The sequence below is a fragment of the Pseudorasbora parva genome, chromosome 14 (assembly GCF_024679245.1).
Source record: "Pseudorasbora parva isolate DD20220531a chromosome 14, ASM2467924v1, whole genome shotgun sequence".
Classification (NCBI taxonomy): domain Eukaryota; kingdom Metazoa; phylum Chordata; class Actinopteri; order Cypriniformes; family Gobionidae; genus Pseudorasbora; species Pseudorasbora parva.
The window spans coordinates 46,467,748-46,492,515 of NC_090185.1; the positions used below are offsets into that span (position 1 = coordinate 46,467,748).

Sequence of the window (24,768 nt, forward strand, 5' to 3'; positions counted from 1 at the left end):
CAGTGATGACGATACATAGAGCGCAGACCAATCAGAACACATGACAGCGATGACGATACATAGAGCGTAGACCAATCAGAACACATGACAGTGATGACGATACATAGAGCGTAGACCAATCAGAACACATGACAGCGATGACGATACATACAGCGCAGACCAATCAGAACACATGACAGTGATGACGATACATAGAGCGCAGACCAATCAGAACACATGACAGTGATGACGATACATAGAGCGCAGACCAATCAGAACACATGACAGCGATGACGATACATAGAGCACAGACCAATCAGAACACATGACAGTGATGACGATACATAGAGCTCAGACCAATCAGAACACAAGACAGTGATGACGATACATAGAGCTCAGACCAATCAGAACACATGACAGTGATGACGATACATAGAGCTCAGACCAATCAGAACACATGACAGTTATGACGATACATAGAGCGCAGACCAATCAGAACACATGACAGTGATGACGATACATAGAGCTCAGACCAATCAGAACACATGACAGTGATGACGATACATAGAGCACAGACCAATCAGAACACATGACTGTGATGACGATACATAGAGCGTAGACCAATCAGAACACATGACAGTGATGACGATACATAGAGCGCAGACCAATCAGAACACATGACAGTGATGATGATACATAGAGCGCAGACCAATCAGAACACATGACAGTGATGACGATACATAGAGCACAGACCAATCAGAACACATGACAGTGATGATGATACATAGAGCACAGACCAATCAGAACACATGACAGTGATGACGATACATAGAGCTCAGACCAATCAGAACACATGACAGTGATGACGATACATAGAGCACAGACCAATCAGAACACATGACAGTGATGACGATACATAGAGCACAGACCAATCAGAACACATGACAGTGATGATGATACATAGAGCACAGACCAATCAGAACACATGACAGTGATGACGATACATAGAGCTCAGACCAATCAGAACACATGACAGTGATGACGATACATAGAGCTCAGACCAATCAGAACACATGACAGTGATGACGATACATAGAGCACAGACCAATCAGAACACATGACAGTGATGACGATACATAGAGCGCAGACCAATCAGAACACATGACAGTGATGACGATACATAGAGCGTAGACCAATCAGAACAAATGACAGTGATGACGATACATAGAGCACAGACCAATCAGAACACATTACTGTGATGACGATACATAGAGCGTAGACCAATCAGAACACATGACAGTGATGACGATACATAGAGCGTAGACCAATCAGAACACATGACAGTGATGACGATACATAGAGCGTAGACCAATCAGAACACATGACAGTGATGACGATACATAGAGCGTAGACCAATCAGAACACATGACAGCGATGACGATACATACAGCGCAGACCAATCAGAACACATGACAGTGATGACGATACATAGAGCGCAGACCAATCAGAACACATACAGTGATGACGATACATAGAGCGCAGACCAATCAGAACACATGACAGCGATGACGATACATAGAGCACAGACCAATCAGAACACATGACAGTGATGACGATACATAGAGCTCAGACCAATCAGAACACAAGACAGTGATGATGATACATAGAGCTCAGACCAATCAGAACACATGACAGTGATGACGATACATAGAGCTCAGACCAATCAGAACACATGACAGTTATGACGATACATAGAGCGCAGACCAATCAGAACACATGACAGTGATGACGATACATAGAGCTCAGACCAATCAGAACACATGACAGTGATGACGATACATAGAGCACAGACCAATCAGAACACATGACTGTGATGACGATACATAGAGCGTAGACCAATCAGAACACATGACAGTGATGACGATACATAGAGCGCAGACCAATCAGAACACATGACAGTGATGATGATACATAGAGCGCAGACCAATCAGAACACATGACAGTGATGACGATACATAGAGCACAGACCAATCAGAACACATGACAGTGATGATGATACATAGAGCGCAGACCAATCAGAACACATGACAGTGATGACGATACATAGAGCGCAGACCAATCAGAACACATGACAGTGATGACGATACATAGAGCGCAGACCAATCAGAACACATGACAGTGATGACGATACATAGAGCACAGACCAATCAGAACACATGACAGTGATGACGATACATAGAGCGCAGACCAATCAGAACACATGACAGTGATGACGATACATAGAGCGTAGACCAATCAGAACATATGACAGTGATGACGATACATAGAGCGTAGACCAATCAGAACACATGACAGTGATGACGATACATAGAGCGTAGACCAATCAGAACACATGACAGTGATGACGATACATAGAGCGTAGACCAATCAGAACACATGACAGTGATGACGATACATAGAGCGCAGACCAATCAGAACACATGACAGTGATGACGATACATAGAGCACAGACCAATCAGAACACATGACAGTGATGACGATACATAGAGCGCAGACCAATCAGAGCACATGACAGTGATGATGATACATAGAGCACAGACCAATCAGAACACATGACAGTGATGACGATACATAGAGCGTAGACCAATCAGAACACATGACAGTGATGACGATACATAGAGCACAGACCAATCAGAACACATGACAGTGATGATGATACATAGAGCACAGACCAATCAGAACACATGACAGTGATGATGATACATAGAGCACAGACCAATCAGAACACATGACAGTGATGACGATACATAGAGCACAGACCAATCAGAACACATGACAGTGATGATGATACACAGAGCTTAGACCAATCAGAACGCATGACAGTGATGACGATACACAGAGCACAGACCAATCAGAACACATGACAGTGATGATGATACACAGAGCTTAGACCAATCAGAACGCATGACAGTGATGACGATACATAGAGCGTAGACCAATCAGAACACATGACAGTGATGACGATACACAGAGCTTAGACCAATCAGAACGCATGACAGTGATGACGATACATAGAGCGCAGACCAATCAGAACACATGACAGTGATGACGATACATAGAGCGCAGACCAATCAGAACACATGACAGTGTTGACGATACATAGAGCGTAGACCAATCAGAACGCATGACAGTGATGACGATACATAGAGCTTAGACCAATCAGAACGCATGACAGTGATGACGATACATAGAGCGCAGACCAATCAGAACACATGACAGTGATGACGATACATAGAGCTCAGACCAATCAGAACACATGACATTGATGACGATACATAGAGCGCAGACCAATCAGAACACATGACAGTGATGACGATACATAGAGCGTAGACCAATCAGAACACATGACAGTGATGACGATACATAGAGCGTAGACCAATCAGAACACATGACAGTGATGACGATACATAGAGCGCAGACCAATCAGAACACATGACAGTGATGATGATACATAGAGCACAGACCAATCAGAACACATGACAGTGATGATGATACATAGAGCACAGACCAATCAGAACACATGACAGTGATGACGATACACAGAGCTTAGACCAATCAGAACGCATGACAGTGATGATGATACATAGAGCACAGACCAATCAGAACACATGACAGTGATGATGATACATAGAGCACAGACCAATCAGAACACATGACAGTGATGATGATACATAGAGCACAGACCAATCAGAACACATGACAGTGATGACGATACATAGAGCGTAGACCAATCAGAACACATGACAGTGATGACGATACACAGAGCTTAGACCAATCAGAACGCATGACAGTGATGACGATACATAGAGCGCAGACCAATCAGAACACATGACAGTGATGACGATACATAGAGCGCAGACCAATCAGAACACATGACAGTGATGACGATACATAGAGCGTAGACCAATCAGAACACATGACAGTGATGACGATACATAGAGCGTAGACCAATCAGAACACATGACAGTGATGACGATACATAGAGCTCAGACCAATCAGAACACATGACAGTGATGACGATACATAGAGCTTAGACCAATCAGAACACATGACAGTGATGATGATACATAGAGCTCAGACCAATCAGAACATATGACAGTGATGACGATACATAGAGCGTAGACCAATCAGAACATATGACTGTGATGACGATACATAGAGCGCAGACCAATCAGAACACATGACAGTGATGACGATACATAGAGCGTAGACCAATCAGAACATATGACTGTGATGACGATACATAGAGCACAGACCAATCAGAACACATGACAGTGATGACGATACATAGAGCGTAGACCAATCAGAACATATGACAGTGATGACGATACATAGAGCGTAGACCAATCAGAACATATGACTGTGATGACGATACATAGAGCGCAGACCAATCAGAACACATGACAGTGATGACGATACATAGAGCGTAGACCAATCAGAACATATGACAGTGATGACGATACATAGAGCTCAGACCAATCAGAACACATGACAGTGATGACGATACATAGAGCGCAGACCAATCAGAACGCATGACAGTGATGACGATACATAGAGCTCAGACCAATCAGAACACATGACAGTGATGACGATACATAGAGCGCAGACCAATCAGAACACATGACAGTGATGACGATACATAGAGCGTAGACCAATCAGAACACATGACTGTGATGACGATACATAGAGCTCAGACCAATCAGAACACATGACAGTGATGACGATACATAGAGCGTAGACCAATCAGAACGCATGACTGTGATGACGATACATAGCGCGCAGACCAATCAGAACACATGACAGTGATGACAATACATAGAGCTCAGACCAATCAGAACACATGACAGTGATGACGATACATAGAGCTCAGACCAATCAGAACACATGACAGCGATGACGATACATAGAGCGTAGACCAATCAGAACACATGACAGCGATGACGATACATAGAGCGTAGACCAATCAGAACACATGACAGCGATGACGATACATAGAGCGTAGACCAATCAGAACGCATGACTGTGATGACGATACATAGAGCGCAGACCAATCAGAACACATGACAGTGATGACGATACATAGAGCGCAGACCAATCAGAACACATGACAGTGATGACGATACATAGAGCGCAGACCAATCAGAACACATGACAGTGATGACGATACATAGAGCGCAGACCAATCAGAACACATGACAGGGATTACGATACATAGAGCACAGACCAATCAGAACACATGACAGCGATGACGATACATAGAGCGTAGACCAATCAGAACACATGACAGTGATGACGATACATAGAGCGTAGACCAATCAGAACACATGACAGCGATGACGATACATACAGCGCAGACCAATCAGAACACATGACAGTGATGACGATACATAGAGCGCAGACCAATCAGAACACATGACAGCGATGACGATACATAGAGCACAGACCAATCAGAACACATGACAGTGATGACGATACATAGAGCTCAGACCAATCAGAACACAAGACAGTGATGACGATACATAGAGCTCAGACCAATCAGAACACATGACAGTGATGACGATACATAGAGCACAGACCAATCAGAACACATGACAGTGATGACGATACATAGAGCGCAGACCAATCAGAATACATGACAGCGATGACGATACATAGAGCGCAGACCAATCAGAACACATGACAGTGATGACGATACATAGAGCGCAGACCAATCAGAACACATGACAGTGATGACGATACATAGAGCACAGACCAATCAGAACACATGACAGTGATGACGATACATAGAGCGCAGACCAATCAGAACCATAGACCGTAAAAAAATATGGACGACTCGACATCATCCGTTTCCGCTTGTCCTATTTGAAGCTTTCAGGCAGCCTTGCACGGCGCGGACATCTTGGGACCGAGTCTGCGCAGTAGCGATTTCGGGACCGGAGTTGCGCAGTAGAGCGCAGGAAGTAGAGCAGGAAGTACAGCTGCGATATCAAACGCCCGCCCACACTCTCGCAGATGCAGAACAATTAATTATGTTGGTGTGAAATAAACAGTTATGGAAATGTAGAAATTAAAGCTAAAGCTCCAATCTGCTCCCAAAAATTTCGAAAAAAGTCCGTTAGAGCCTCAGTGACAACTTCACTCAGAGAAGCCGTCAGTCTCAGCTGTCAATCATGACGTCACACCCCCCGTTTTTATAGCATCAAATAACTAACTCAAACTAAACTTATTTTTAAAACGAACACCTGAAATGAAATCATCGTGATGATAACTGCCTTCAGTGACATAAACTAACTTTGGGGGAAATTTTTTGAAGTGTAATTTTATTATTTTGTTTGCCTCGCGTCCATTAGAAATCACAGAGGGGCGGCTATACTGGGACCGGTCACCGGGGGGCGATCGAGGCGCGAAAGCTTCAGTAAATGAGAGGGAGACTGCAGGCTTGATCAGAACACATGACAGTGATGACGATACATAGAGCGCAGACCAATCAGAACACATGACAGCGATGACGATACATAGAGCGTAGACCAATCAGAACACATGACAGTGATGACGATACATAGAGCGTAGACCAATCAGAACACATGACAGCGATGACGATACATACAGCGCAGACCAATCAGAACACATGACAGTGATGACGATACATAGAGCGCAGACCAATCAGAACACATGACAGTGATGACGATACATAGAGCGCAGACCAATCAGAACACATGACAGCGATGACGATACATAGAGCACAGACCAATCAGAACACATGACAGTGATGACGATACATAGAGCTCAGACCAATCAGAACACAAGACAGTGATGACGATACATAGAGCTCAGACCAATCAGAACACATGACAGTGATGACGATACATAGAGCTCAGACCAATCAGAACACATGACAGTTATGACGATACATAGAGCGCAGACCAATCAGAACACATGACAGTGATGACGATACATAGAGCTCAGACCAATCAGAACACATGACAGTGATGACGATACATAGAGCACAGACCAATCAGAACACATGACTGTGATGACGATACATAGAGCGTAGACCAATCAGAACACATGACAGTGATGACGATACATAGAGCGCAGACCAATCAGAACACATGACAGTGATGACGATACATAGAGCGCAGACCAATCAGAACACATGACAGTGATGATGATACATAGAGCGCAGACCAATCAGAACACATGACAGTGATGACGATACATAGAGCACAGACCAATCAGAACACATGACAGTGATGATGATACATAGAGCACAGACCAATCAGAACACATGACAGTGATGACGATACATAGAGCTCAGACCAATCAGAACACATGACAGTGATGACGATACATAGAGCACAGACCAATCAGAACACATGACAGTGATGACGATACATAGAGCACAGACCAATCAGAACACATGACAGTGATGATGATACATAGAGCACAGACCAATCAGAACACATGACAGTGATGACGATACATAGAGCTCAGACCAATCAGAACACATGACAGTGATGACGATACATAGAGCTCAGACCAATCAGAACACATGACAGTGATGACGATACATAGAGCACAGACCAATCAGAACACATGACAGTGATGACGATACATAGAGCGCAGACCAATCAGAACACATGACAGTGATGACGATACATAGAGCGTAGACCAATCAGAACATATGACAGTGATGACGATACATAGAGCACAGACCAATCAGAACACATTACTGTGATGACGATACATAGAGCGTAGACCAATCAGAACACATGACAGTGATGACGATACATAGAGCGTAGACCAATCAGAACACATGACAGTGATGACGATACATAGAGCGTAGACCAATCAGAACACATGACAGTGATGACGATACATAGAGCGTAGACCAATCAGAACACATGACAGCGATGACGATACATACAGCGCAGACCAATCAGAACACATGACAGTGATGACGATACATAGAGCGCAGACCAATCAGAACACATGACAGCGATGACGATACACAGAGCTCAGACCAATCAGAACACATGACAGTGATGACGATACATAGAGCTTAGACCAATCAGAACACATGACAGTGATGACGATACATAGAGCTCAGACCAATCAGAACACATGACAGTGATGACGATACATAGAGCGCAGACCAATCAGAACACATGACAGTGATGACGATACATAGAGCACAGACCAATCAGAACACATGACAGTGATGACGATACATAGAGCGCAGACCAATCAGAACACATGACAGCGATGACGATACATAGAGCACAGACCAATCAGAACTCATGACAGTGATGACGATACATAGAGCTCAGACCAATCAGAACACAAGACAGTGATGACGATACATAGAGCTCAGACCAATCAGAACACATGACAGTGATGACGATACATAGAGCTCAGACCAATCAGAACACATGACAGTTATGACGATACATAGAGCGCAGACCAATCAGAACACATGACAGTGATGACGATACATAGAGCTCAGACCAATCAGAACACATGACAGTGATGACGATACATAGAGCACAGACCAATCAGAACACATGACTGTGATGACGATACATAGAGCGTAGACCAATCAGAACACATGACAGTGATGACGATACATAGAGCGCAGACCAATCAGAACACATGACAGTGATGATGATACATAGAGCGCAGACCAATCAGAACACATGACAGTGATGACGATACATAGAGCACAGACCAATCAGAACACATGACAGTGATGATGATACATAGAGCGCAGACCAATCAGAACACATGACAGTGATGACGATACATAGAGCGCAGACCAATCAGAACACATGACAGTGATGACGATACATAGAGCGCAGACCAATCAGAACACATGACAGTGATGACGATACATAGAGCACAGACCAATCAGAACACATGACAGTGATGACGATACATAGAGCGCAGACCAATCAGAACACATGACAGTGATGACGATACATAGAGCGTAGACCAATCAGAACATATGACAGTGATGACGATACATAGAGCGTAGACCAATCAGAACACATGACAGTGATGACGATACATAGAGCGTAGACCAATCAGAACACATGACAGTGATGACGATACATAGAGCGTAGACCAATCAGAACACATGACAGTGATGACGATACATAGAGCGCAGACCAATCAGAACACATGACAGTGATGACGATACATAGAGCACAGACCAATCAGAACACATGACAGTGATGACGATACATAGAGCGCAGACCAATCAGAGCACATGACAGTGATGATGATACATAGAGCACAGACCAATCAGAACACATGACAGTGATGACGATACATAGAGCGTAGACCAATCAGAACACATGACAGTGATGACGATACATAGAGCACAGACCAATCAGAACACATGACAGTGATGATGATACATAGAGCACAGACCAATCAGAACACATGACAGTGATGACGATACACAGAGCACAGACCAATCAGAACACATGACAGTGATGATGATACACAGAGCTTAGACCAATCAGAACGCATGACAGTGATGACGATACACAGAGCACAGACCAATCAGAACACATGACAGTGATGATGATACACAGAGCTTAGACCAATCAGAACGCATGACAGTGATGACGATACATAGAGCGTAGACCAATCAGAACACATGACAGTGATGACGATACACAGAGCTTAGACCAATCAGAACGCATGACAGTGATGACGATACATAGAGCGCAGACCAATCAGAACACATGACAGTGATGACGATACATAGAGCGCAGACCAATCAGAACACATGACAGTGTTGACGATACATAGAGCTCAGACCAATCAGAACACATGACATTGATGACGATACATAGAGCGCAGACCAATCAGAACACATGACAGTGATGACGATACATAGAGCGTAGACCAATCAGAACACATGACAGTGATGACGATACATAGAGCGTAGACCAATCAGAACACATGACAGTGATGACGATACATAGAGCACAGACCAATCAGAACACATGACAGTGATGACGATACATAGAGCGCAGACCAATCAGAGCACATGACAGTGATGATGATACATAGAGCACAGACCAATCAGAACACATGACAGTGATGACGATACATAGAGCGTAGACCAATCAGAACACATGACAGTGATGACGATACATAGAGCACAGACCAATCAGAACACATGACAGTGATGATGATACATAGAGCACAGACCAATCAGAACACATGACAGTGATGACGATACACAGAGCAAAGACCAATCAGAACACATGACAGTGATGATGATACACAGAGCTTAGACCAATCAGAACGCATGACAGTGATGACGATACACAGAGCACAGACCAATCAGAACACATGACAGTGATGATGATACACAGAGCTTAGACCAATCAGAACGCATGACAGTGATGACGATACATAGAGCGTAGACCAATCAGAACACATGACAGTGATGACGATACACAGAGCTTAGACCAATCAGAACGCATGACAGTGATGACGATACATAGAGCGCAGACCAATCAGAACACATGACAGTGATGACGATACATAGAGCGCAGACCAATCAGAACACATGACAGTGTTGACGATACATAGAGCTCAGACCAATCAGAACACATGACATTGATGACGATACATAGAGCGCAGACCAATCAGAACACATGACAGTGATGACGATACATAGAGCGTAGACCAATCAGAACACATGACAGTGATGACGATACATAGAGCGTAGACCAATCAGAACACATGACAGTGATGACGATACATAGAGCGCAGACCAATCAGAACACATGACAGTGATGATGATACATAGAGCACAGACCAATCAGAACACATGACAGTGATGATGATACATAGAGCACAGACCAATCAGAACACATGACAGTGATGACGATACACAGAGCTTAGACCAATCAGAACGCATGACAGTGATGATGATACATAGAGCACAGACCAATCAGAACACATGACAGTGATGATGATACATAGAGCACAGACCAATCAGAACACATGACAGTGATGACGATACATAGAGCACAGACCAATCAGAACACATGACAGTGATGACGATACATAGAGCACAGACCAATCAGAACACATGACAGTGATGATGATACATAGAGCACAGACCAATCAGAACACATGACAGTGATGACGATACATAGAGCGTAGACCAATCAGAACACATGACAGTGATGACGATACACAGAGCTTAGACCAATCAGAACGCATGACAGTGATGACGATACATAGAGCGCAGACCAATCAGAACACATGACAGTGATGACGATACATAGAGCGCAGACCAATCAGAACACATGACAGTGATGACGATACATAGAGCGTAGACCAATCAGAACACATGACAGTGATGACGATACATAGAGCGTAGACCAATCAGAACACATGACAGTGATGACGATACATAGAGCTCAGACCAATCAGAACACATGACAGTGATGACGATACATAGAGCTTAGACCAATCAGAACACATGACAGTGATGATGATACATAGAGCTCAGACCAATCAGAACATATGACAGTGATGACGATACATAGAGCGTAGACCAATCAGAACATATGACTGTGATGACGATACATAGAGCGCAGACCAATCAGAACACATGACAGTGATGACGATACATAGAGCGTAGACCAATCAGAACATATGACTGTGATGACGATACATAGAGCACAGACCAATCAGAACATATGACAGTGATGACGATACATAGAGCTCAGACCAATCAGAACACATGACAGTGATGACGATACATAGAGCGCAGACCAATCAGAACGCATGACAGTGATGACGATACATAGAGCTCAGACCAATCAGAACACATGACAGTGATGACGATACATAGAGCGCAGACCAATCAGAACACATGACAGTGATGACGATACATAGAGCGTAGACCAATCAGAACACATGACTGTGATGACGATACATAGAGCTCAGACCAATCAGAACACATGACAGTGATGACGATACATAGAGCGTAGACCAATCAGAACGCATGACTGTGATGACGATACATAGCGCGCAGACCAATCAGAACACATGACAGTGATGACAATACATAGAGCTCAGACCAATCAGAACACATGACAGTGATGACGATACATAGAGCTCAGACCAATCAGAACACATGACAGCGATGACGATACATAGAGCGTAGACCAATCAGAACACATGACAGCGATGACGATACATAGAGCGTAGACCAATCAGAACACATGACAGCGATGACGATACATAGAGCGCAGACCAATCAGAACACATGACAGGGATTACGATACATAGAGCACAGACCAATCAGAACACATGACAGCGATGACGATACATAGAGCGTAGACCAATCAGAACACATGACAGTGATGACGATACATAGAGCGTAGACCAATCAGAACACATGACAGCGATGACGATACATACAGCGCAGACCAATCAGAACACATGACAGTGATGACGATACATAGAGCACAGACCAATCAGAACACATGACAGCGATGACGATACATAGAGCACAGACCAATCAGAACACATGACAGTGATGACGATACATAGAGCTCAGACCAATCAGAACACAAGACAGTGATGACGATACATAGAGCTCAGACCAATCAGAACACATGACAGTGATGACGATACATAGAGCACAGACCAATCAGAACACATGACAGTGATGACGATACATAGAGCGCAGACCAATCAGAATACATGACAGCGATGACGATACATAGAGCGCAGACCAATCAGAACACATGACAGTGATGACGATACATAGAGCGCAGACCAATCAGAACACATGACAGTGATGACGATACATAGAGCACAGACCAATCAGAACACATGACAGTGATGACGATACATAGAGCGCAGACCAATCAGAACACATGACAGCGATGACGATACATAGAGCGCAGACCAATCAGAACACATGACAGTGATGACGATACATAGAGCGTAGACCAATCAGAACACATGACAGTGATGACGATACATAGAGCGCAGACCAATCAGAACACATGACAGCGATTACGATACATAGAGCGCAGACCAATCAGAACACATGACAGCGATGACGATACATAGAGCGCAGACCAATCAGAACACATGACAGTGATGACGATACATAGAGCTCAGACCAATCAGAACACATGACAGCGATGACGATACATAGAGCACAGACCAATCAGAACACATGACTGTGATGACGATACATAGAGCGCAGACCAATCAGAACACATGACAGTGATGACGATACATAGAGCACAGACCAATCAGAACACATGACAGTGATGACGATACATTATGGCAAGCCGTTTTAGCATTAAATACACCTTCGCATACTAGTCATAAATCAGTTTTGACTAGTCATAATTCCAGTTCCAGATATCTACAATGTGATTGTGACTAGTCATAATATGGATTGAAGATATCTACAATGTTAATTTGACTAGTCATAATATACATTCAAGATATCTATAATGCTATTTTGACTAGTCACATTCTTCCATTGACTTCCATTGGAAAATATTTCCAGATATCTTCAAATGAGTTTTGACTAGTAGAAATTGTAATTAAAGATATCTTTAATTGATTTAATACTAGGCATAATTCTAATTAGAGATATCTCAAATTACAATTGCACTAGTAAAAATTATAATTAGAGATATCTCTAACTGGTTTTTGACTAGTCATAATCACATTTAAGATATCTTTAATTCATCAAATTTAAAGATATCTAAAATACATTTGTAGATATCTGCAAATAATTTATTACTAGTCAAATTATAATTGAAGATATCTTGAATTGGATTTTTGTCTAGGCAAAACTTAATACGAGATATCTTGAATTGGAATTCTTCCTAGTCAAAACTCATTTAAAGATATCTGCAATTTAATTATAGATATCTCTGTCTGATTTTTGACTAGAACGATCTTTCTTTGGAGATATCTGCAATTAGCTTTGTGACTAGGAAGAATATAAATGTAGATATCTGGAATTAACATTCTGACTAGTCAAAACTCCTTTATAGATATCTTAAACATGCATGCAAATATGCCTTAGCTAAACCACACCTTAAACATTTTATGAACCAATCCTACCGCGGAAACCGTTGTCATCTGCCATTTTGTTTAAGAATTGTATAATAAAAGTCCTCCGTCTTTGGTCATTTTAAGCTCATTTATATAGAAGGAAATCAAACGAATGAAAATAAAAAATGTACCTGGGACATGTGTAAAAGTGACATATAATATGCTGAGAAGATCAAGAAGGTTGTTGTCTAATTCTAGGCTATATATTAAAGTAATAAACAAGGTTGAGATGTGCATGCTGTGGATTCAATTGTGTTAGTTTTCATTCCCAAACGAACACATTTAAAGCTAACCATTTGGCCTTATTTCTGGTGCAACATTACATATGTTATAATTTTAAAATAACTTTTCAACGCACTGGCGCTCATCACTCAACACAGCAGAATATCCCATCGCAGATCTTTTGCTATAATACAACACACCGCTCCCACCTTGTGGATTATTACCTTTATGACACGAGTAAACACAACGCAATGTACTAATCAATGTAATCAGTAGCTACATCGTGTCAATGTTATTTAAACATTTATTAACCTGTAATCTTTTTTAAAATCATTCTTAAATGTTTTTGACTGGGTCTGCTGGAGACATTTAATCATATGCATCCAAATGTTGTCACTCGTCGATTATTGGTGGAAAATGTCCTCACGTCACAACCCTACACAACAGCGCAGATTTGACTAGGAGCAGGTACAATTCAGATATCTTTAAATAGAGTTGTGACTAGTCGAAACTGAATTAGAGATATCTCTAATTACCTTTGCGTATGTGTGACGCGTCTATTGAAGATATCTCTGACCTCATTACAGATATCTTTAATAGAGTTTTGACTAGTCAAAATGTGTTTAGAGATATCTCGAATCAGATTTCTTACTAGTGCAATTATAATTGCAGATATCTCTAATTGTCATTTTGACTAGTCGAATTATAATTATCACTAGTCAAAATACAATTGTTACTATCTTTAAATATATTTATAGATAGTCAGACAAAGGTTTAAATGTTAAAATGGCTTGCGATAATACATAGAGCACAGACCAATCAGAACACATGACTGTGATGACGATACATAGAGCGCAGACCAATCAGAACACATGACAGTGATGACGATACATAGAGCACAGACCAATCAGAACACATTACTGTGATGACGATACATAGAGCGCAGACCAATCAGAACACATGACAGTGATGACGATACATAGAGCGCAGACCAATCAGAACACATGACAGCGATGACGATACATAGAGCTCAGACCAATCAGAACACATGACAGCGATGACGATACATAGAGCGCAGACCAATCAGAACACATGACAGTGATGACGATACATAGAGCTCAGACCAATCAGAACACATGACAGTGATGACGATACATAGAGCACAGACCAATCAGAACACATGACAGTGATGACGATACATAGAGCTCAGACCAATCAGAACACATGACAGTGATGACGATACATAGAGCTCAGACCAATCAGAACACATGACAGTGATGACGATACATAGAGCACAGACCAATCAGAACACATGACAGTGATGACGATACATAGAGCGCAGACCAATCAGAACACATGACTGTGATGACGATACATAGAGCACAGACCAATCAGAACACATGACAGTGATGACAATACATAGAGCACAGACCAATCAGAACACATGACTGTGATGACGATACATAGAGCACAGACCAATCAGAACACATTACTGTGATGACGATACATAGAGCGTAGACCAATCAGAACACATGACAGTGATGACGATACATAGAGCGTAGACCAATCAGAACACATGACAGTGATGACGATACATAGAGCGCAGACCAATCAGAACACATGACAGTGATGACGATACATAGAGCGTAGACCAATCAGAACACATGACAGTGATGACGATACATAGAGCGTAGACCAATCAGAACACATGACAGTGATGACGATACATAGAGCACAGACCAATCAGAACACATGACAGTGATGACGATACATAGAGCACAGACCAATCAGAACACATGACAGTGATGACGATACATAGAGCGCAGACCAATCAGAACACATGACAGTGATGACGATACATAGAGCACAGACCAATCAGAACACATGACAGTGATGACGATACATAGAGCACAGACCAATCAGAACACATGACAGTGATGACGATACATAGAGCGTAGACCAATCAGAACACATGACAGTGATGACGATACATAGAGCGTAGACCAATCAGAACACATGACAGCGATGACGATACATAGAGCACAGACCAATCAGAACACATGACAGTGATGACGATACATAGAGCTTAGACCAATCAGAACACATGACAGCGATGATGATACATAGAGCACAGACCAATCAGAACACATGACAGTGATGACGATACATAGAGCACAGACCAATCAGAACACATGACAGCGATGACGATACATAGAGCACAGACCAATCAGAACACATGACAGCGATGATGATACATAGAGCACAGACCAATCAGAACACATGACAGTGATGACGATACATAGAGCGCAGACCAATCAGAACACATGACAGTGATGACGATACATAGAGCACAGACCAATCAGAACACATGACAGTGATGACGATACATAGAGCGCAGACCAATCAGAACACATGACAGTGATGACGATACATAGAGCGCAGACCAATCAGAACGCATGACTGTGATGACGATACATAGAGCGCAGACCAATCAGAACACATGACAGTGATGACGATACATAGAGTGCAGACCAATCAGAACACATGACAGTGATGACGATACATAGAGCGTAGACCAATCAGAACACATGACTGTGATGACGATACATAGAGCGTAGACCAATCAGAACACATGACAGTGATGACGATACATAGAGCACAGACCAATCAGAACACATGACAGTGATGATGATACATTGAGCGCAGACCAATCACAACGCATGACAGTGATGACGATACATAGAGCGCAGACCAATCAGAACACATGACAGCGATGACGATACATAGAGCACAGACCAATCAGAACACATGACAGTGATGACGATACATAGAGCTTAGACCAATCAGAACACATGAAGTGATGACGATACATAGAGCGCAGACCAATCAGAACACATGACAGCGATTACGATACATAGAGCGCAGACCAATCAGAACACATGACAGCGATGACGATACATAGAGCGCAGACCAATCAGAACACATGACAGCGATGACGATACATAGAGCTCAGACCAATCAGAACACATGACAGCGATGACGATACATAGAGCGCAGACCAATCAGAACACATGACAGTGATGACGATACATAGAGCACAGACCAATCAGAACACATGACTGTGATGACGATACATAGAGCGCAGACCAATCAGAACACATGACAGTGATGACGATACATAGAGCACAGACCAATCAGAACACATGACAGTGATGACGATACATAGAGCGCAGACCAATCAGAACACATGACAGTGATGACGATACATAGAGCGTAGACCAATCAGAACACATGACAGTGATGACGATACATAGAGCGCAGACCAATCAGAACACATGACAGCGATGACGATACATAGAGCTCAGACCAATCAGAACACATGACAGTGATGACGATACATAGAGCGCAGACCAATCAGAACACATGACAGTGATGACGATACATAGAGCACAGACCAATCAGAACACATGACTGTGATGACGATACATAGAGCTCAGACCAATCAGAACACATGACAGCGATGACGATACATAGAGCACAGACCAATCAGAACACATGACAGTGATGACGATACATAGAGCGCAGACCAATCAGAACACATGACAGTGATGACGATACATAGAGCGCAGACCAATCAGAACACATGACAGTGATGACGATACATAGAGCGCAGACCAATCAGAACACATGACAGTGATGACGATACATAGAGCGCAGACCAATCAGAACACATGACAGTGATGACGATACATAGAGCGCAGACCAATCAGAACACATGACAGTGATGACGATACATAGAGCGCAGACCAATCAGAACACATGACAGTGATGACGATACATAGAGCGCAGACCAATCAGAACACATGACAGTGATGACGATACATAGAGCTCAGACCAATCAGAACACATGACAGCGATGACGATACATAGAGCACAGACCAATCAGAACACATGACAGTGATGACGATACATAGAGCGCAGACCAATCAGAACACATGACAGTGATGACGATACATAGAGCGCAGACCAATCAGAACACATGACAGTGATGACGATACATAGAGCACAGACCAATCAGAACACATTACTGTGATGACGATACATAGAGCGCAGACCAATCAGAACACATGACAGTGATGACGATACATAGAGCGCAGACCAATCAGAACACATGACAGCGATGATGATACATAGAGCTCAGACCAATCAGAACACATGACAGCGATGACGATACATAGAGCGCAGACCAATCAGAACACATGACAGTGATGACGATACATAGAGCACAGACCAATCAGAACACATGACTGTGATGACGATACATAGAGCACAGACCAATCAGAACACATTACTGTGATGACGATACATAGAGCGTAGACCAATCAGAACACATGACAGTGATGACGATACATAGAGCGTAGACCAATCAGAACACATGACAGTGATGACGATACATAGAGCGCAGACCAATCAGAACACATGAGAGTGATGACGATACATAGAGCGTAGACCAATCAGAACATATGACAGTGATGACGATACATAGAGCACAGACCAATCAGAACACATTACTGTGATGACGATACATAGAGCTTAGACCAATCAGAACACATGACAGTGATGACGATACATAGAGCGTAGACCAATCAGAACACATGACAGTGATGACGATACATAGAGCGTAGACCAATCAGAACACATGACAGTGATGACGATACATAGAGCACAGACCAATCAGAACACATGACAGTGATGACGATACATAGAGCGTAGACCAATCAGAACACATGACAGTGATGACGATACATAGAGCGCAGACCAATCAGAACACATGACAGTGATGATGATACATAGAGCACAGACCAATCAGAACACATGACAGTGATGATGATACATAGAGCACAGACCAATCAGAACACATGACAGTGATGACGATACATAGAGCGCAGACCAATCAGAACACATGACAGTGATGACGATACATAGAGCGTAGACCAATCAGAACACATGACAGTGATGACGATACATAGAGCGTAGACCAATCAGAACACATGACAGTGATGACGATACATAGAGCTTAGACCAATCAGAACATATGACATTTTTTACAGTATTTTACCGTAATAATACCATGAAAGGTAACTTTTCATTTGGAAAACTGATTGCTTCAAACAGTTCTCATTTTAAAACTAGTATTTATAGGTGTTTGTATCGTAAAACTTCATTTGAGTCCTTTCACATGTGTAAGGTGTAGTAGTGAAATAATTTAGAAACATGACTTTAACTTCACTTTTTGTGGTTCATTGTGAGCAATAGCACACACGCATGTGATAAATTACTCAACAAACGGCTCATAACTGCATCAGCAAACACAGTCACTGCCGTTAAATAAAGCATCAGGCAGCATATCATCAATGTTTCTCTGCTCATTCTGGACTGAAGCACAGGCTCTACTCTTCAGCACAACGGTAACCCACAAAACTAATGAATTCAACTGAAAGATCTCTTCTATATCATCTTGTGCAACAATACATAAACACAGGTCATTTTAATATTTACTCTCCTTATCAGTTACTGACTTTGCACAACCCTACACAACAGCGCAGATTTATGGCAAGCCGTTTTAGCATTAAATACACCTTCGCATACTAGTCATAAATCAGTTTTGACTAGTCATAATTCCAGTTCCAGATATCTCCTCTGCAATTTTGACTAGTCGATATTGCAATAAAGATATCTACAATGTGATTGTGACTAGTCATAATATGGATTGAAGATATCTACAATGTTAATTTGACTAGTCATAATATACATTCAAGATATCTATAATGCTATTTTGACTAGTCACATTCTTCCATTGACTTCCATTGGAAAATATTTCCAGATATCTTCAAATGAGTTTTGACTAGTAGAAATTGTACTTAAAGATATCTATAATTGATTTAATACTAGGCATAATTCTAATTAGAGATATCTCAAATTACAATTGCACTAGTCATAATTAAATTAGAGATATCTCTAACTGAATTATTACTAGTAAAAATTATAATTAGAGATATCTCTAACTGGGTTTTGACTAGTCACAATCCCATTTAAGATATCTTTAATTCATCAAATTTAAAGATATCTAAAATACATTTGTAGATATCTGCAAATAATTTATCACTAGTCAAATTATAATTGAAGATATCTTGAATTGGATTTTTGTCTAGGCAAAACTTAATACAAGATATCTTGAATTGGAATTCTTCCTAGTCAAAACTCATTTAAAGATATCTGCAATTTAATTATAGATATCTCTGTCTGATTTTTGACTAGAACGATCTTTCTTTGGAGATATCTGCAATTAGCTTTGTGACTAGGAAGAATATAAATGTAGATATCTGGAATTAACATTCTGACTAGTCAAAACTCCTTTATAGATATCTCAATTGTGTATTCAAACCACCCCTTTGCTAAGCTCCGCCTTCTTTTCATATTGTCTTCGAGGTGCGCGCCAAAAAATCTCAAAACGGCCTGACCTGGTTTTCAGGTAATAAAAATACTGTAAAACTAACTGTCATATGTTGTCATATATCATTTTATTAACACTAGTAACTGCATTATTATAAAATCACGGCTTGTTTTGCGTTGTCATTGTCAGAGATGGTATCGGAATAGGCCTAGACTACTATCTTAGCACCATAATTTACGTTTATGTTTTTAATTTTGTCGTAATGTTGATACATTGTATTATCAAAGTGATATCAGGCAGTGATATGTGCATGCTATTTTTTAGATTTTAAATATTTATCCATATTTGTTCATATTATTTGGTCGGATCTGTTCCATATAGTCATTAAATGTGAGTGGAAATGTCTTCAAAGTTCGTGTTGGAACGTAAACGAGTATTTAATGTTGCGATTAGACCAATGCTTTTGTTAAAATGTTCTATCTGTTTGGCTCCATGCATCGTCATGTTCGATGCTGGTAATGTATAATATTGTCTTATCTTTCATTATAAAAATGTGGCATTGCTGCGAACTTGGTATGTGCTGGTGTAACTTAGTCTGGCAGTAAAGAATTCCACGTGGCAATGCATGCTATCTGTTCTGTAGTCGTGCCGTTACCCCTCCCCAAACCCCCCACCGGCGGCGTCCTAAAATATCTAGGTTTTGTTTTCCTGTTTCTTACTTTAATGTCATATCCCGATGGGTCTTTGCAGACCTGCTTCAATACAGAAGCAAGTATGAAAATAGAAAAACAAAATCTGGATATTTTAGGCAATATTGAGTTCCTGGTCCGGATGCGTTTGAGAACGTGTTTAACGTTACTGTATGTAAACAACTTTTTTTCTATAAGTATAAGTTAGTTACAAATTCTAATAGTTCTTTATTCTAATTCAAAATGTTTTTTTTAGAACAATGTGTATAAAGGACAAGATCCTTTTAACCAAACAGTACTGAGTAAAGTACTGAAAGGCTCATGTACATGTCATTTGTGGTAAATAATATAATATGATTTAAGAACAAGAGGAATCCGTGATTGTTTAATCTGTATTTGACATCGCACTTCAAGGAGACTAACCTAGTCATTTAATCCACTTTAAACCAGTATATATTTAGTAAAACAATTATTTAAATAATTTTTAACACAGCTTTAGCTTTAGACAATTCTGTACATGCTCATCCACACAAATGTATGTAATATTTAATTTTAATGTTAATTTGGTTTATCACATTGTTTTCTGTCTTGCAATTTATTATGTTTTTTTTTCCCTGTTAAAACGTTTTTTTAAACATTTTCTACCAAATGCAATTTTTCTTAGTTTTCTCTCAGCCACCATGTCTTCAGATCAAGAGATGATCTTTGACAGAGTTTTTAACAGCATCTCAAGAGCCAGACAACAGCTTTCAGCTAACACTAATAACAACCTCCTTACTTCAACTAGACGCCTTTTCCGGCGTCAGGTCCAACGACTTCACAGTAAGTTGGACTGTGCTATGTAACAATTTGCATAATTAACAGTGATTTACCAATGTTTAAGATATTATTTAACTGTGTATTTTTGTGTATGCCAGGACCACCGGGAAGGCAAGAAAATTCTGTCTGGCAAACACACCTTTTCCTCCTCTCTGGCCCAGATATTGAGAATTTACCATCCACAACAGAGCTTGAACGATTTGCGACCATGGGATTGGGTAACTATTGATGTAACACAGTGTTTTTTGAATTGTAATTCCAAAAAAACATTTCAAAAACATTTTGTAATGGAGGTTGCTCAAAACATTAGCTTAGCCTGTTTATTCATAAAAAGAAATGATTGTCAGGACAGATCATAAAAACAAGTATTTAAAGCAGCACTAGGTAGCTTTTCAACCTTCATAATATATTTTTTAAGACTCTTGTGATGATAAATCGACTTACAATAGGTTAAATGACATGTCTGCCATAGCCTGACGGGGTCTGTATCGTTTTTAATCGTACTTTTAATCTTCGGGTTTCGGGTAGTAACCCGAGAACAAAAAGAACTACAAAATTCGACTGCTTTACGGCATATACGTCACTTCCACCAACACACACACTTCCTTACATTCAGACGTGCGAGCCCAACTTTGTTCGTCGGATAATATAGTCATGTCCGAAACAGCAGAGACAAATAAGAAAGAAAAGGTTTTGTTGGAGGAAAGCAATAAGAGGAAACGAAGAAGTGATGTGATTAAAGGCAGGACGAGGATCAACATGTGACCAGCGTTTGCTCGTCGGCGTGAGCTGAAGGAGGCGTGCCCGACCGATGCTGTCCTGCTTGATACGGTGATTACCGACCACTCAAACACTGAACTGAAGTATCATATAGATTCTGGAAAACGCTAACCAATAGACTACTATAATGACGCTGGCATGTAAACGTGAGCATCGTGATTATTTGGCGTTTGAAAAAAAATAAAACCCATGAAATTATATTCATATGACATGCTAAAGCATCTGCCACTGACTGTACCTGGGATGAAGACATTTCACACGCGCCGCCAGAAGAACACCTGCATGTGAACTCCTCCTGTAGTGTTCAGGGGAACTGTTAGTGCTGCACCGACCCGCGGGGCCGCTTTTATGAAGTTATTTGGCCCGCCCCGCACCACTGTATATATACATATCTATAATTTAGCTTTTACACTCTAAGACTTAATGCACAGATCATTTGACACACAGTATCAGATTGTAATGTTTCATCAATTGCTATAGTTATCATAGTCACTTGGATTCAGCTACACATTTTAATGAGTTTATTAAACCAAAAACTTTTTTTTTTGTAGTAAGTAGCATGAAAAACCTTAATACAGCATTAAAAAAGTGAGCAAATAGGCATAATAATCACTGAAGCTGTTTATTACTTTAGGTCAATTTATGGTATGCAAAGTAGTACACTTTCAAAAACTTAAAATCAATGGAGCTGTCTACACTGCAATGATTTTCTTATTACACATTCTTATTATATTTTCTTGGTGGGCATAAACATATTTTAAATACAGCGGGAAAAATACCAAACCTGGTAGTGATCTGTATATCAAACCTGATCTATTACATACAGTATATGATCAGTTGATGAGCTGTTGTTTATGTTGCTTATGTGTTCTTTCAATTTTGTAGGTAGACCAGTGCATGAAACAACAGGGAGAGGAATCCAACGATCAAAAATTCAATTAAATTGGACTCTGAATTAAACAATTTTGTCTGCCAATGCTACCCAACTGTGAATTTAAACTTAATAGGTTTTCATTTGGCAAGAGCAGGAAAAGGACAGAAGATAGAAAGAGTGCATGCAAATAGTGTGAAAGACCTAAAAAAAGCAATTGGAAAGAGCAGGCTCTATGTAGTCCCAAGAGCAGAAGTTTCACAGGTATGTCTTCACTACATGTTAAACAAAGTCTAAGGGCCAGATTTACTGACAGATTTACTTTTGCTCCAGCACAACCCTCCTTTGCCATAACCAAACTTTATGATGTGAGTTACTAATGTTTGTCAATGTACTAGTAATTCTCAGAACTTTACACTTCCTTCAGTGCATTGTGTTCTCATGCTAATTTATCCTGTTTAGTAAATCTGGCCCTAAATGTTCAAATGAACAAGCCATTTCTTTAAGACAAGTTCAGTTGAATTGGTCTTTAATTGAACTTTGATATAAATTATATGTTTCTGCACAGTGCACATTAAGGCCCGGTTTCACAGACAGGGCTTAGCTGAAGCCAGTACTAGGCCTTAGTTTAAATGATGGGCAAGAAAATGTTACTTGTGTGCATATTGTGACAGAACAATGGAGCTGACATATTTTAACATTTGTCAGAGCAAGATATTTTCAGCTGAGACAGTTCAAACATGCATTTTAGTCTGACTAGCTTTAAG

At 41.0% G+C, this 24,768-nt stretch overlaps 1 long non-coding RNA gene across 1 annotated transcript; it reads left to right on the forward strand.

The window, feature by feature from the left end:
- The first annotated feature begins 20,870 nt into the window (after positions 1 to 20,870).
- Positions 20,871 to 24,058, forward strand: LOC137039828 (uncharacterized). The gene is made up of 4 exons (XR_010897768.1): positions 20,871 to 20,920; positions 22,196 to 22,353; positions 22,449 to 22,568; positions 24,016 to 24,058. It is a non-coding gene; the product is annotated as an uncharacterized lncRNA (long non-coding RNA).
- The last annotated feature ends 710 nt before the right edge of the window (positions 24,059 to 24,768 follow it).